The sequence below is a fragment of the Halichoeres trimaculatus genome, unplaced genomic scaffold, assembly GCF_033239565.1.
Source record: "Halichoeres trimaculatus isolate MK-OKI-2021-1 unplaced genomic scaffold, fHalTri1.1 fHalTri1_scaffold_10, whole genome shotgun sequence".
NCBI lineage: Eukaryota > Metazoa > Chordata > Actinopteri > Labriformes > Labridae > Halichoeres > Halichoeres trimaculatus.
In genome coordinates this window covers 37,733,430-37,748,179 of record NW_027437187.1, presented here as the reverse complement: position 1 = coordinate 37,748,179, position 14,750 = coordinate 37,733,430, and the positions used below count along the sequence as shown (strand labels likewise).

General features: G+C 34.7%; 1 protein-coding gene across 9 annotated transcripts in view; it reads right to left on the bottom strand.

The window, feature by feature from the left end:
- Nucleotides 1–14,750, bottom strand: part of LOC141796085 (pleckstrin homology domain-containing family A member 7-like) — a 200,321-nt gene that overhangs the window by 65,491 nt on the left and 120,080 nt on the right. The window lies entirely within an intron of this gene.

Below are 14,750 nucleotides of genomic sequence, written 5' to 3'. Positions count from 1 at the left end.
ACACACACATTTTCAGAAGAGGTAGGATGGTGTGTGTGTGTGAGTGTGAGTGTGTCTAAGACAAACAGCAAGAGGAGCAGCCCTGTGACCTGAAGACAGGCGCTCTCCTCTTCCCACACACACACACACACACACACACACACACACACACACACACACACACACACACACACACACACACACAGGGCGATGAATAAAGTCTTTTCCTGTGTGTGTGTGTAAGTGTGTCAAGGGTCTATTTTTCTTCTGCGCCCTCTGGTTAGTGCAGACCTATTACCTTACATCACAGTTTCTCAACAGGAAGTTAATAAATAGACTCTAATCAGATTCACAGCAGAGAAAGAAAAGCAGAGAGCAGAGGGGTCTGATGTCAACGAGCGTCCTGAGAAGATAAACAAGCAGCCGTCACACATCCAGGTATGGATTCAGAAAGAGTTTAACTAATAAAAATATTATCCAAGATCAGGGGTCTGCAACCTTTACTTTACTACAGGAGCCATTTTTCCTCAGCTCACCTGGATTAAAGTCATTCAGGAGACACAAAATCTACTTTAATAAAGACAAAAAAAGTGTATACAATTCTAAATATAGTAAAACTTGGTGAGTAATTATCCGAACAAAAAGCCAAATTTGGGAATACTTTTTAAAATTTGAAAAATGTGTAATGTCGTGAATTTCCTAAATTTGCAATATTTTTGAAGTTTCAAAATTTTTCAAAATAAAAAAAATAAATTTAAAAAATGTGCTAAAATTGAAAGAAAAAAAATCCCCAAATTTTCCCAAATTTCATAGATTTGCAAAAAAAATATTTTTTTTCAAGTTTTTTTTTTCTTTAACCTAATACATTTGCAAACAAAACAAATTGTAAAAAATCTAAACGAATTGCAAATTTTTTTCAAATTTATTGAATTAAAATAATTTGCAGAAATTTGAAAATTTTGATATTTGCAAGAAATATCAAAAACTTGCTTGCTCACCATAAAAAAAAATATTTTTTTTCAAAATTAAAAAAAAAAAACTTTAAAAATTAAAAAATAAAAATTTGCATTTAAAAAAAAAAATTGAAAAAATTACCCCCCCCCAAAAAAAATGAAGCTTCAAATAAAATTTTTAATTCTTTTATGAAATTTAACCAAAACTTTAAAAGTCACATAAATTAAAAAAGATATTGCAAAAAAATTACAAAAAAATAATAAGCTTCCAAAATTTTTTTTTCATAATTTGAAAACTTGAAAAAATAAAAAATAAATTCCCCAAAAATTTGCAAAAATTAAAAAAAAATTTGCAAGAAAAAAAAAATGTTAACACTTGATTTCATTAAGTGTCAATGTCTTCAATTATCAATACCTTCTGTAAGAAAAAAATAAAAATTCTTTATTTCAATAATATTTTTTAAAGCTACAAGGAGCCACTGCAGAGGAGTCAAAGGGCCACATGAGGCTCCAGAGCCACAGGTTGAAGACCGATGGTGTAGCACAACTGAACAGTTTACGTCAAAGCAGTCTGAAAAAGAAAAGCTGCAGCTCGCTGCGTCACCTGAGACTGAATGAGTCTGAACTCAGCTGAATACTTCAGATCAACAGCTCTGAGGATTCTGACTCTGACTCCAGGTCTTTGTGAAAACAGGACAATGGTCTCGTGAGCCGAGGCCCCTCTGCACAGAAACACACAAAGAGGAAAGAGACACTGAGGGAGGAGTTTGATCCCAACATGTGATACAACAGCTTCAGGTTCAGAGATGCTCAGCGTCCACGTCCTCCACACGTCCTGCTCTGAAACATTCACACCTCATCTCTCTTTAAACCTTTGTTCATCACTAAACACAGAGAGGAGGAAACGCAGCTCTCACAGGAGAGGAGTCCTTTTTAATTCTTCAGACCAGTCTGTGTTTGTGTTTCGTCTGTTGCCAAAGAAACAGGTAAAGACACAGGGCCTTTATTTCTTTACTAATTATGATTAAGTCCAACAACAAAGCTCCACTGACTCACAGCTTCAGCAAAAACAACAGCGCTATCACACGCTGTCAGGAGTCAAGTCCACTCATTTCTCACAATCAAATCATCCTGGGTTTCATTTAGAGAAAATCAAATAATGTTTAAAGACAAAAAAAAAAAAACAGAAAACAAACAAAAATCAGACTAAAACTCCTCAAAGTTTTTTTCTTTGAGTTGTTTTTGGCGCCCCCTGTACTACACGTTGAGTTTACAAAGTTTGATTGTTGTCACCATTCAAACTACAAACACATACATTACCTTGCTGCTTTGCATTCTGGGAAAAGTAGTTTGAACAAAGAAAAGTGGAGTTAAAAAGTTCAAATGCACAAGTTGGCCAGAGTCTTTCCAACAGTGGAGGATTGTGGGAAACTGAGTGTTTATCCTGTAATAAACACTTCCGGTTGTGGCCACAGGTGTCACTGTAAGCAGCTCCAAATGGACGGCCCTCACAGAGACTTTAGCAAAACATTGTTTGAGAAAAACTTCAGCAGATTATTTTCCTAATCCTGCTCCAGAATCAGCCGCAAATAAAAAAAAAAAAAAAACGACGCCACAAGAAAATTTAAAGAAGGAAAACTTGAACTTCCTGGTGACCCTGGATGACCAGCAGCAGCAGCAGCAGCAGCAGCAGCAGCAGCTTTGAGGACCGTATCCAGGATGTAAACAAAGCCAACAGGATGTGCTTTATCACGGCTGTTTAACCGTTACACATAATCTGCTGCCGTGTCAGAGCAGGTATAATAAAGCACTTTTCACACTCTCTGTTTACCCTCTTGAGTGTCTCCGAGCGTGATGACAGGCCTGTTATCTTTCCGCCGTCGTCTGCTGAGACAGATGAGTCGTTCCACGCTGGATGTTTTATTGTCGGCGGGCCGACGGCAGGCGGAGCGTGCGTGTAAATCTGTCTGATTAGTTTCAGAAGAGAAAACACTGACGCTGCGATGAATCCTTTCATCCAAGAAGCCAACCTAATTACCAAGTACAATACACACACACACACACACACACACACACACACACACACACACACACACACATACACACACACACACACACACACACACACACAGATCACGCTCTTTCATAGTAATTACATTTTTTCTTATTTCTTTAAACTGCTTTTAGGTGAACAGAGAGATTCACGTTCAGAAACAGCTCTCAGTAAGGCAAGGGTGTTCAACCTGTGGCTCTGGAGCCTCATGTGGCCCTTTGACTTCTTTGCAGTGGTTTGCCGTAACTTTAAAAATTTTATTGAAATAAAAAAAAAAAAAATCTAAGTGGGGTAGTCATTATTAAAAACATTGACATAAATTAAAACCATGCGTTAACATTTTTTTAAACTAAAAATGCACAACTTTTTGGAAAAGATAAAGCTAACAATTTTTTTTGAATTTTTGCGATTTTTTTCTTTTATTTATTTATTTATTTTTTTTTTACATTTTTTAAAAGTAAGCCAAAAAAATCCAAATTTTTGCAATTTTGTTAAATTTTTTAAAATTCAATATTTTCACAATTTTGCACATTTTTTGTGAATATTCTTATTCCATTTCTTGAAAACCTTGCATTTTTGTAAAGATTTTCTACAATTTTTTGAAAACTAAGCACATTTTTGAAACTGCATTTTTTTAAAGATGAATTTAGGCCAATTTTGGGCAAAATCTTATTAAAAGAAATAAAGAATTTTTATTTTCCTTACAGAGGGTATTGATGACTTTGGTCATTGACACTAAATAAATTCATGCCTTCACATTTTGTTGAATTGAATATTGATCTCATCTGTTGACTTTTTTTTTTCTTTTTTTTTTTTTTTTAGATCTTTGCATTTTTGAATTTTAATTTTTTGATTTTTTTTCAAATTAAGAAAAAAGTTTCAAATATTTTGGAGAATTTGCAAATTTCAAAATATTTTAATTTCTGCAAACTTTTGGTTTAAACATTCACTAGATTTTTACTACAACATGATCCACCATTTAGTCTTTATAGTGAAGATAAAGTCGATGTTGTGGCTCCTGAATGACTTTAATCCAGCTGAGCTGAGGTGAAACGGCTCCTATGAAAGTAAAGTTTGCGGACTCCTGCTCTAAGTCTTTGTTTCTGCTGATTAACTTCATGCATTTCTCTTTTTTCTGCACATTTATCTCATCCATCCTCTCACCCTGCAGGCTGCAGGACTGGACCATCTTCCAACTTCAGATGCATAATGTCAGCGAGTGTTAGCACAGAGACATTAGCTCTGCATTAGCTCTATTTTCATTCTGCTGTCAGGAGAATTTCATGCCTCACTTCTGAAAGGTCAGGAACTATAAAAATGTAAATGAGACACATTTTCATCAAAGTCAAAGTCAAAGAGAGTGTCAGAGGACAGACTGCTGATGATAATGATGACACAGAAGATGTTACACGTCTTTGAATAAAGAGCGAACACTGGTTACGGTTTAAACCCTCGTCTTTCACATCTGTCTCTGATCCTTCCTGGAGCATCTTTCCTCACATGCCTCCTCTGGAGCTTTCTTTTTTAAAGTGTTATCCTGCGCCCTGATTTGCAAAAACTCGCAGAGGAAGTTGTTGAAAGGTAAAAGCTTCCTTAAGAGCGAGAGAACAACAAGAGTGTTTGTGACCTTGTTTTCATAGACGGAAACAAAATGAATCTAAAAAGCAAGACGGTGTGGAAAATTCAAAACTCGACAAATAAGAACACAGATTTCTCTTTGTCTGGGGTGAAGAACGTGAGGCTTTGTTTTCTGAACAAACAAAAGGACAAAGACTCCTCCAGGAGTCTGATTGTAAGAGATCGGCCCCAGCCTTCAGGGGCGTAATGTGGTCTCTTTTTGGCCTCTTTTTGGCCTCAAACAGAAATCCAGGGAACTCCTTAGTCTGTGACTGCCAACACGTGCCGGAGCAGAGACAGATCACATCTGGTGTATTCAGACACAGGACCTGGTGACAGACCTGGTGTGATGAGACCGATAAAGTCAGAAATAATGAGGAGAAAGAGGAAGAAAAACATCATCTGTTAAACTGGGGTTGGTCTGCTCCTCCTGTCACATACTGTGTGTCTGACACTGATGCAGTTTGAACAATGATCTCACAGTTTCCATGACTTTCAACCTGAATGTGAATCATTTATTACATCTGGGCCTCTAAAGTTAGACATCAGGATAAAATAACTACAGATATAAAATAAGAGCGCAAAAAATTAAGTTAAAAAAAGGCTCTCTTTGACAGCTTTTTTCAGGTTGTCAAGAAAAAAAAAAAATTAATTATTGACATTTTTTGCAAATTATTTTAATCACATTTACATTTTTTTAAATGAAGCACATTTTTGAAATTTCCCTTTTTTTCACATATATAAAATTTTAAAATAATTTTGAATTCTTGCACATTTTTGCACATTTTTTTAATTTCTTTTTTTTTTATTTTACAACCTATTGAAATGTTATAAATTTTGTTTATTCTTGACATTTGTGACATTACAAATTTTACAATTTTTAAGAAAATTCTATAAAAAATGTATTAGGTTTAAATTTAGTTTTCTAAATTAACTTTATAACACTCTATGTGATGCTTTTTTCAGGCTGTCAAAATAATTAAGTTTTTTTGATTTTTGACTTTTTTTCAAATTTCACAATTTTTAAGAATATTCTTTTAAAAATGCATCTAGAAGTAAACTTTATTTTCTAAATTTACTCTATCACACTCTCTGTGATGCTTTTTTTCAGATTGTCAAAACAATTTTTTTTTTGCTTTTAATTTTTTTTTTTTTTTAATCCCATTTGATTTGGAAAAAAAGCAAAATTCCTGAATTTTTACATTTTTTGAACACAAGGCACATTTTTTAGAATAACCTTTTTTTTTTTTCAAATTCATGACATTTAAAAATTTAGTTGTTTTTTTTTACAAATCTTTTTAATTTCTTTTTTTATTTAAATTTTGCTACGTATTGACATTTCATAAATATTGCTTTAATTGAAATTCATGACATTACAAATTTCACAATTATTAAAAATATTCCTTTAAAAATATATTGAGTAATAAACTTTATTTTGTAAATTTACTCTATCACACTCTTTGTGATGCTTTTTTTCAGGTTGTCAAAAAAATATTTTTTTGCTTTTTAAATTTTTCGAAAATATCAAAACTGGTTAAATTTCTGCAAATTTTTGCTAATTATTTAATCCCATTCGATTTGGAAAAAAAAACAAAATTTTGGAATTTTTTACAATTTTTTGAAAATCAAACCTTTTTTCAAATTTATGACACTTTAAATATTTGTGATTTTTTTTTTGCTAATTTTTGCAGATTTTTTATCTATTTTTTTTCTAATTTTGCAACTTGCTGAAATTTAATAAATTTTGAGTATTCATGAAATTTATGAAATTACAATTTTCAGAACCTTTAAAAATATTTGCAAGTCGATTAAAAATGTATGAATTTTAAAATTTTATTTTCTACATTTACTCCATAAGAGTCTTTTTTTTTCAGGTGGTCAAAGTTGAAGCTTTATTTCTCACTCTGTTTGCTACTTTGCTGTCGATCTCCAGCTCAGACATGTTTCTCTTCATGTGTTAAAGTGTGAGGGAAGTCAGCAGACACCATGACCCCTCAAACACTCACTGATACATTCACCTGTTCCCCGATCCTCCACCTGCTCTTATCACCTCAGCTCTGCGTGTCTGCAGTCGGCCGGCTGCTCGTCAAACTGCCCGGCCCACTCTGGGATTCTCATCAAGCCTCAGTCCTCTTCAAATCGAACTGAACTAATCTAATTGAGAGGACAAAGCGAGGGGAGACGGAGCAGGCAGGGGGGGGGGGCAGGTAAAGAGATGGAGCAATTCTGCAGAGAGCAGATGAAAAGAGACGGTCACAGTCCACTGGACGTGTTGTGTTACTGCTTCATTGGTCGGGTGTCAGGGCTCCAGCTGGGGCTCGATTTGAAGAGAGGAAACAGAAATAACTCAACGCTGATGGATGACGATTATTCACAGAACAATAGAAATCTTACTATTACAATTATTCAGAGACTCTATTTACCTAGATTTACCTCCTAATCCTGAAGCTTTATGGGTTTGGACACCGTTTTCTGTTTCAGTGTGTGTGGTGATTTTACAGAAAGATTAATGAACATCATGACAGCTCATTCCTCTGTGTCAGCTCACCTGGATTAAAGCCATTCAGGAGCCACAAAACCTACTTTACCTTCATAATAAAGACAAAGTGTATCAAATTTAGTACATAATTATGTAAACAAAAAAGTTTTTTGTCTAACAAACTGTGCATGTGATGTTAGTTTTTTATTTTTAATAAATTTGTATACATTTAATATAAATAAACAAATAGTTGTAATGTCATTAATTTCATAAAATTGCATAGTGTATAAGATTTAAATAAGTTATTTTGTTTTCAAAAAATTGCAAAATTTATTTTTAAATAATAAAATTTAAAAAATGTGGAAAAATATCAAAATTACAATAATTTGCAAAAATTTCATTAACTGACAAAAATATTTTTTAAATATTTGTAAAATTTCTAAAATAAATTGTTAAAATAATTAAATAATTTTCAAAAATTTGCAGAAATTCAAAAATTAAAATAAAATGCTAAAAAGTAAAAATTTTGCAAAATCTTCAAAAAAAAGTTTTTTTTTTATTTTGATTGAATGTTAAAAAAAAATAAAATTCAAAAATTTGCACAAACTTAAAAAAAATGCAACAATCTCAAAAAAATTTCAAAAATTATTTTTAGATAATTAAATTTTAAAATGTGCAATAATCCCATTTATGACTCTTATTTGTTTTAATGTGTTATGTTTATTGATTTTATTTCTTTTATGTTATTTTAACTGTGCAGCACTTTTGTGAACTTAAGTGTTTTTAAAAATGTGCTATATAAATAAAGTGGATTGGATTGGATTGGAAAAATAATAATTTGCCAAAATTTCATCAACTGACAAAAGATATTTTTAAAAAACTGCAAAATTTCTAAAATAAATTGTTAAAAAAATGTAATCATTTTCAAAATTTTGCAGAAATTCAGAAATAAAAAAAAATGCTGAAAGCTAAAAATTTTGCAAAATCTTCAAAAAAAATGTATTCTAAAATTTAATTAAATTTTAAAAAAATTGAAATTCAAAAATTTGCACAAACTCAAAAAAATACAAAAATCTCAAAAAATGTCAAGACATGATGCATATTTATTCAAACAAAATGTTAATGCATTATTTTATTTATTGCAATGTTCAATAATTTTTTTTTAAGTCAGTCTCTTTAATTATCAATACCCTCTGTAAGAAAAATAACTATTCTTTATTTCTATCATATTTTTTAAAGCTACAAGGAGCCACTGCAGAGGAGTCAAAGGGCCACATGAGGGTCCAGAGCCACAGGTTGAGGACCGTTGGTCTAAACTCTTTCATGTGTGTTTCTGAAATCTGTGAAAGTGCTTCACTGAATCACCAGAGTATCCTTGAAAATGAAAACACTTCTTCTCTGAGATGAATTCTGACCCATGAATGTGAATGATGGCGCGGCGCCTAATCTGGAAATCACTTCAGAGGAATCGACTCATTTTCCCAAAATGCACTGGGCTGTTATTTCACCCCCAGAATCAAAGACAATCCTTTGAAGTCACTTCAAAAGCTCGGCTCTTAAAAATAAACAGTGGAAGCCGTCCACTCACGGCCCTTCATTAAAAACCCGGGACGGTTCATCGCTAACGACGCTTTGGAAACACAAACAGCGAGGGCACGGCGTTCAGCTGCAGACGAATCTTAGAGAGACAGAAACCGTTTCTGTTTGGCTTGAAATGAGCTTTGACCTGATGTGGACTCAGCTCTCATAAAAAACTGTCTGCTACCTCATCAGCTCAGCTACAGACCTCTCCACAGGCCGAGCTGACGGCCTCTCTCTGAGTCTCTCTGGAGAGTTTCCGGTCACTTCTCTGTGACTGTGACAGTAAAACCTCTGTGGACTTTCTTCATGGACTTAGTCCTGACGGGCTGAGAGTGCAGCTCTGGAGGTGGTGACAGGGCAGGAACCGGGATCAGGAGAATATTGCATGTTAATCTCCCTCAGCATTACTACCCGTGAGTCAACGGCGAGCTCACAGCGAGGGTAGGAGGGTTATTAAGGCACCTCATACACTTATTCAGTCTGTGGGAGGAAAAGGAGAGCGTGTTGTGAAAAAAGAGGGCGCACAGGAAATGAAATGAGAGAGGAAAGGTGATTGTCGGAAGGATTCTGACATTTTAAAGTCAGCCTTTCCTTTATTTAATGATACGTCTCTGAAGGAGAGGGGAAAAAATCACTTAAGATGCTAAAAACTCTGCAAACTCCCACGACCGCAGCTTCACATGAAACAGCTGCAACAATCAGGAAGCGCGGCCCACACAGCCTCAGCTGACATTTAAATACAGGCAGACTGTCAGCCGAGCAGCTCGCAGTCAGCCGAGCAGCTCGCAGTCACACCGAGCACAACAGCCAGGAATGCTGGGAAAGATGATCTGAGAGGACGACAGAGCCGTGTCCTCAAACACAGAGCTGGAGATCATTACTGCAGCTCTCACTCATCGCTCAGAAACATCTCTCCAACATGTCAGTGAAGACACATTGGTCCTCTGGTTCAAGGGTCTTCAACCTGTGGCTCTGGAGCCTCATGCGGCCCTTTGAATCCTTTGCAGTGGCTCCTTGTAGCTTTAAAAAATATATATATTGAAATAAAGAATTTTTTTTTCTTACAGAGGGTAATGGTAATTTAAGACATTTGCTCTACAGAAATCATGTAGAACATTTTTTTTTATTGCAATTTCTTTTGTTAATTTATTGCGTTTTTTTTAAACTATTTCAAATTTCAAAAAGAATTCAAAATTTTATTGGGGACTTCATATAATTTTTTTCAGGGGGAGTGGTAATTTTTGCAATTAAAAAAATTGCAAATTTTAAGAATTTTTTTTTTCATTTCTTTCAAATTTTGAAAAAAAAAAGAAATGATGAGCTAGCAAATTTCTGATTTTTTTTTTCAATTATCACAGTTTTTGAACCAAAGATTATTTTTCTTACAAAGGACATTGATCATTTAAGACACTGACACTAAAAAAAATCCTGTGCTAAGATTTTTTTTATTTTAATATTTTGCAATTTTATCAAATTTTGGAATTTGTTTTTTTTTTTTAAATTAGTTTTTACTAACTACAAAAAATGGTAAACAGCTTGAATTGATTTTCTTTATTTTTTTAACATATATTCAAAATATTTTGAATTTTTGCACATTTTTGCAAATAAATTCCAATCCAAAATAACAAAAAAAAATTGAAAAGTTTTAGAATTTTAAAAATTCTTTGCAAAGGTATCAAATTTTTTATAAATTGTTTTTTGCAAAACTATGAAATTTTGCCAAAATTTTAGAATTGATTCACATTTTTTGCACAATTTTTATGTTTTTTTTTTTTGATTTGCACATTTTTAAAATTTTGTAATTTTAAGTCAAACTTTACAAGTCCAACTATCAATCTCTGCATCAATTTTTGCAACCATCTTTTCATCCATCTTTTCATCCATCTCTGCAGCCATCTTTGTATCTTTGCATTCATCTATCCATCCTTGCATCCAACTTTTGTCATCCATCTCTGCATCAAACCATTCAGTCACTCATCTTTTTTCTCATCCCTCACTCCTTCTGTTTGCACTGATGAGCTAAATCTTCATTTCATCTTCCTCTCTCTCTTCTCTAACAGAGGAACCTTTGCCTCAAACAGAGATCATGTGATTTAAATCATGTTAACGGTATCACAGCTCGTTTATGGACCTGCTCTGAAAAATCACCAGAGTTAATTTAACACCCAGCTTTGTAGACGTGTTTTTATTTGTCTCAACTAAACACAGTTCAAACCCCACTTTAGAAAGTGATAAATGTTTGACTCTACAGCAGAGCTGTTATTAACACGCAGGTTTCCCAGAAGTCCTGAGCTGATGACAGGAAGAAAGACGTAGAAACGTGGTGTGAACAGATTCAGAGCCTCTTCAGATGCAGACTGATACTGAGCCCCAGCAGCAGCAGCTAAAGCACTGATTTCATCTCTGCTGCTGCCAAAATAAGAGCTGATAAGGACTCCAAGAGCTGGAAAGACCTGACACTTCAGCCTCTCCAATCCCTGATAACCCCCTGAGAGCGTGGCCGCTGACGCCCCCCGTGTTCACTGCCCCCAACAACGGCCTGTGAGCTGAGGCCTCAATCAGAGACGGCGTCTGCAAACAGCAGCCTGCAGGTGTCAGGTGTTAAAGAAACCAGAGTTTAAGAGCTGCTCTGTGTGTGAGAGCCAGCGTCATGAAGGTTCAGCTCGCTCAGCAGAAAGCCTCCATGACCAGCGTTAACCGAGTGTCTGAGGTTATGGCGGTGAGGACACAAAGAGCTCCATCTGTGGGTGAACAGAAACACTCAACAGCAGCTTTGACCTCAGTGAAAACTTCAAGTACTTCCTGCTTCACACTCAGGAAACCCTGAACAGCAGCACCATGGGTTTTAGTGAAGCAGCCACAGCAGCAGCAGCAGCAGAGAGGATGGTTTCTGTGCTCTTTGCAGTAAAGGTTTTGTGAGGTTGGAGCTCCACTTTACTTTACTTTACTTTACTTTACTTTACTTTACTTTACTTTACTTTACTTTACTTTACTTTACTCTACTTTACTCCACATTTTTCTTTGAAAATGTCATGTAAAAGAATAAAAAAGGCAGTTGTGTGAATATTAACATGAAAAAAAGAAACTGGAAAAATCATCAAAAACTTTCTGCCAAAAGCAGATCTTAAATCCATGACAACAGCCCATTCAACCCACCAAACCAAGGGTGTTCAACCTGTGGCTCTGGGGCCTCATGTGGTCCTTTGACTCCTCTGCGGTAGCTCCTTGTAGCTTTAAAAAATATTATTGAGATAAAAAATTTTTTATCTATTTTTCTTACAAAGGTTTCAAAGACATTGACACTAAATAATATTATACTTCAGCTCCTGTAATAACAATTAGAATTTTAGTTTTTAATTTGGGGATTTTTATTTTTTTGCATCTTTTTTATTTCAATTTTTAATTAATTAATTAATATAATTTTTGCAAATCTAACAACTAATTTACATTCCATTCTTGTAAAAAAATAAAAATAAAAAAAGGCAAAATTTTAATGTGATTTTTTTTTAAATATTGATAAATTTCCAAAGTTTTTGAATTTTTTTTTTTTTTTTTTTGGCAAATTTTCAAATTTCTATAATTTTTTTATTTTCTTTTTTTTAATAAAAATGCAATTTTTAAATTGTTTAATTTTTGGAAAATTTTCAAATTTCAAATTTTGAATTTTTTTTAAATTCTCTTTTCTTATGAAAATGCAATTTTAAAATTTTTAATTTTTTGGCAAATTTTGCAGCTTATTAAGATGTCATCAATTTTGCAAATTTTATGAAATTTGTTACTTTTTTTTTCAATTATCTTAAAATTTTTGCAAATTTATCGGGAATAAAATATGAAGACATCCCATGTACATTTTTTAAACACAAAAAACTTCTCATCAGACTATAATTTCCTAATTTGAATTTTGTTTTGAATTTTATCCTCTTTTTTGTCTTTATTGTGAAGATAAAGTAGATTGTGTGTCTCCTGAATGACTTTAATCCAGGTGAGCTGAGGAAAAATGGCTCCTATGAGAGTAAAGGTTGCAGACCTTCGGCCCAGCACTGTGCAGTTTGTGATAAATCTTCATCAAATTTCAGTGGAAGCAGGTTTGACTATGAAAAACAACGAGTGGACTGAGTTTAGAGCAGGAATAATGAATCCAGTGGAGTATAATTTCTGATTTCTCTGCAGGTGACCAGAGGGTTTGAAAATCTTTGTTTTCATCATGTAACGCTTCATGAGGCAGCATCAGTCGATATCCACATGTGGTTTTCACTGATCTTCCAAAGCCGTTGTGTATAACCCTGAGGACGTTTCCTCCACAGCAGAAAGACTCATCGACGCCGCTCTGCTGCATAATCACAGCACAGCCTGTCCTCAGGTGATCACAGCAGCGTCATGCAAATACCCAGCCTTTAAATGCACATCCCATCGCCTCCTGCTGCAGCATTCAACGTCCATTTCCATAACCACACATACACACACACACACACACACCAAGCAGCGCCTGGAGCGCCGTGCATGTGTGTGCTGCACTGACACATTATCACAGCAGCGAGGACAGGCCTGCTTCACGCCCACGTAGCTGCTAATAAGACAGATCCATCAGAGGGAAGCAGGGGAACATGTAACCTGGGCTCTGAGCTGAAACGATGGAGAGACAGACGGATAACGAGGGAGGAAAAGAGGAGAAGGGACGGATGGAGGCTGGGCGGTCAGCTGAGGAGGAAACACCAGGTTATAAAAAGTATGAGGGCAAGGAAAGGTGAGCATCTGTGGCCAGCGTGGAGGAGGAGGAGGAGGAGGAGACAGACGCTCACAGGGGACAAATAATCTGAGGCTTCATCGCTTCATGCAACGCCAACACCTTCCAGGCGTTTTATTCACATTCTTCAGTTCCCATCCGTCTAAAAACCTCATTTCTACGTCTGAATAATCCTCCAGAGCCACAGGTTTATGAAGAGAACATCAGATTAACTGACAAATCTGAAATGTATACCTCACAATCATACAGAAGAAAAGCATCAGAGTCTGTGAGAAGCTGGTGAGAGATGAGAAGCGAGGGTTATTAAGAGGAAGTGAAGTAAAGAAAGAAACATAATGAGGAATTCAGAAGATGAGAGACGGGAGAGGAGAAAGACTGTGGTTGGACGGAGTCAGAGGGAACAGGAAATGAAAACAATGAGCTGCTGACAGGACGGAGGGATGAAAAGGGAAATAGGTTACCAGAAATGGAGTCTGTGCAGCGGAGCTTCATTACGTTTTAATGTGTTTCTTCGTGAGATGAGCGACGACAAAAGCAGCTTGTAATTGTTCTGCGCTGGATTACTGCAGGACAAGAGGAGGAACACGGCTCGAAGAGGAATTACCAGAGAAATTTTCCTCTCCACAAGTTTTCATTTCATTGTTTTAGTGAAATCAGCCCAGGAAAGCAGCGAAGACACGTGTTTCAGAGTCATTTCCTCATCAATTCTCCACATTCAACATCTTCTATCTCAAAGGTCTGCAACCTTTACTTTCATAGGAGCCATTTTTTCTCAGCTCACCTGGATTAAAGTCATTCAAGAGACACAAAATCTACTTTATCTTCACTATGAAGACAAAAAAAGTGTGAAAAATTCAAAACAAAATTCAAATCTGGTAAAAAAATAATCTTAAAGAGAAGTTTTTTGTGTTTAAAAATATGTACATAGGATGTCTTTATTTTTTATTCCTAATAAATTTGCAAACATTTTAAGATAATTGAAAAAAAGTCACAAATTTCATAAATTTGCAAAATTCAATAAGTTGCTAAATATTGCAAAAAATCAAAATTTTAAAAATTCTTTAAAAAATTTAAATAAATAAATAAATAAGAAAATTAAAAAATGTGCAAAACACTAAATTTGAAAATTTGCCCCGAAATTAAAAAACTATCACTTAAAAAAAACTTTGGATATTTTAGCATACATAGATAAAACTTTAACTTTCCTCACAGAAACATATCCCAGTTATTCACTCAGGATCCTGATGATATCTGTGTCAAAAGAAGAACTCTGTAACCTTTAAAGAAAAACCTTCTGTTGCAAAATAACGATGAGTCATTGTTCATTAAGGCAAACCATCGTTT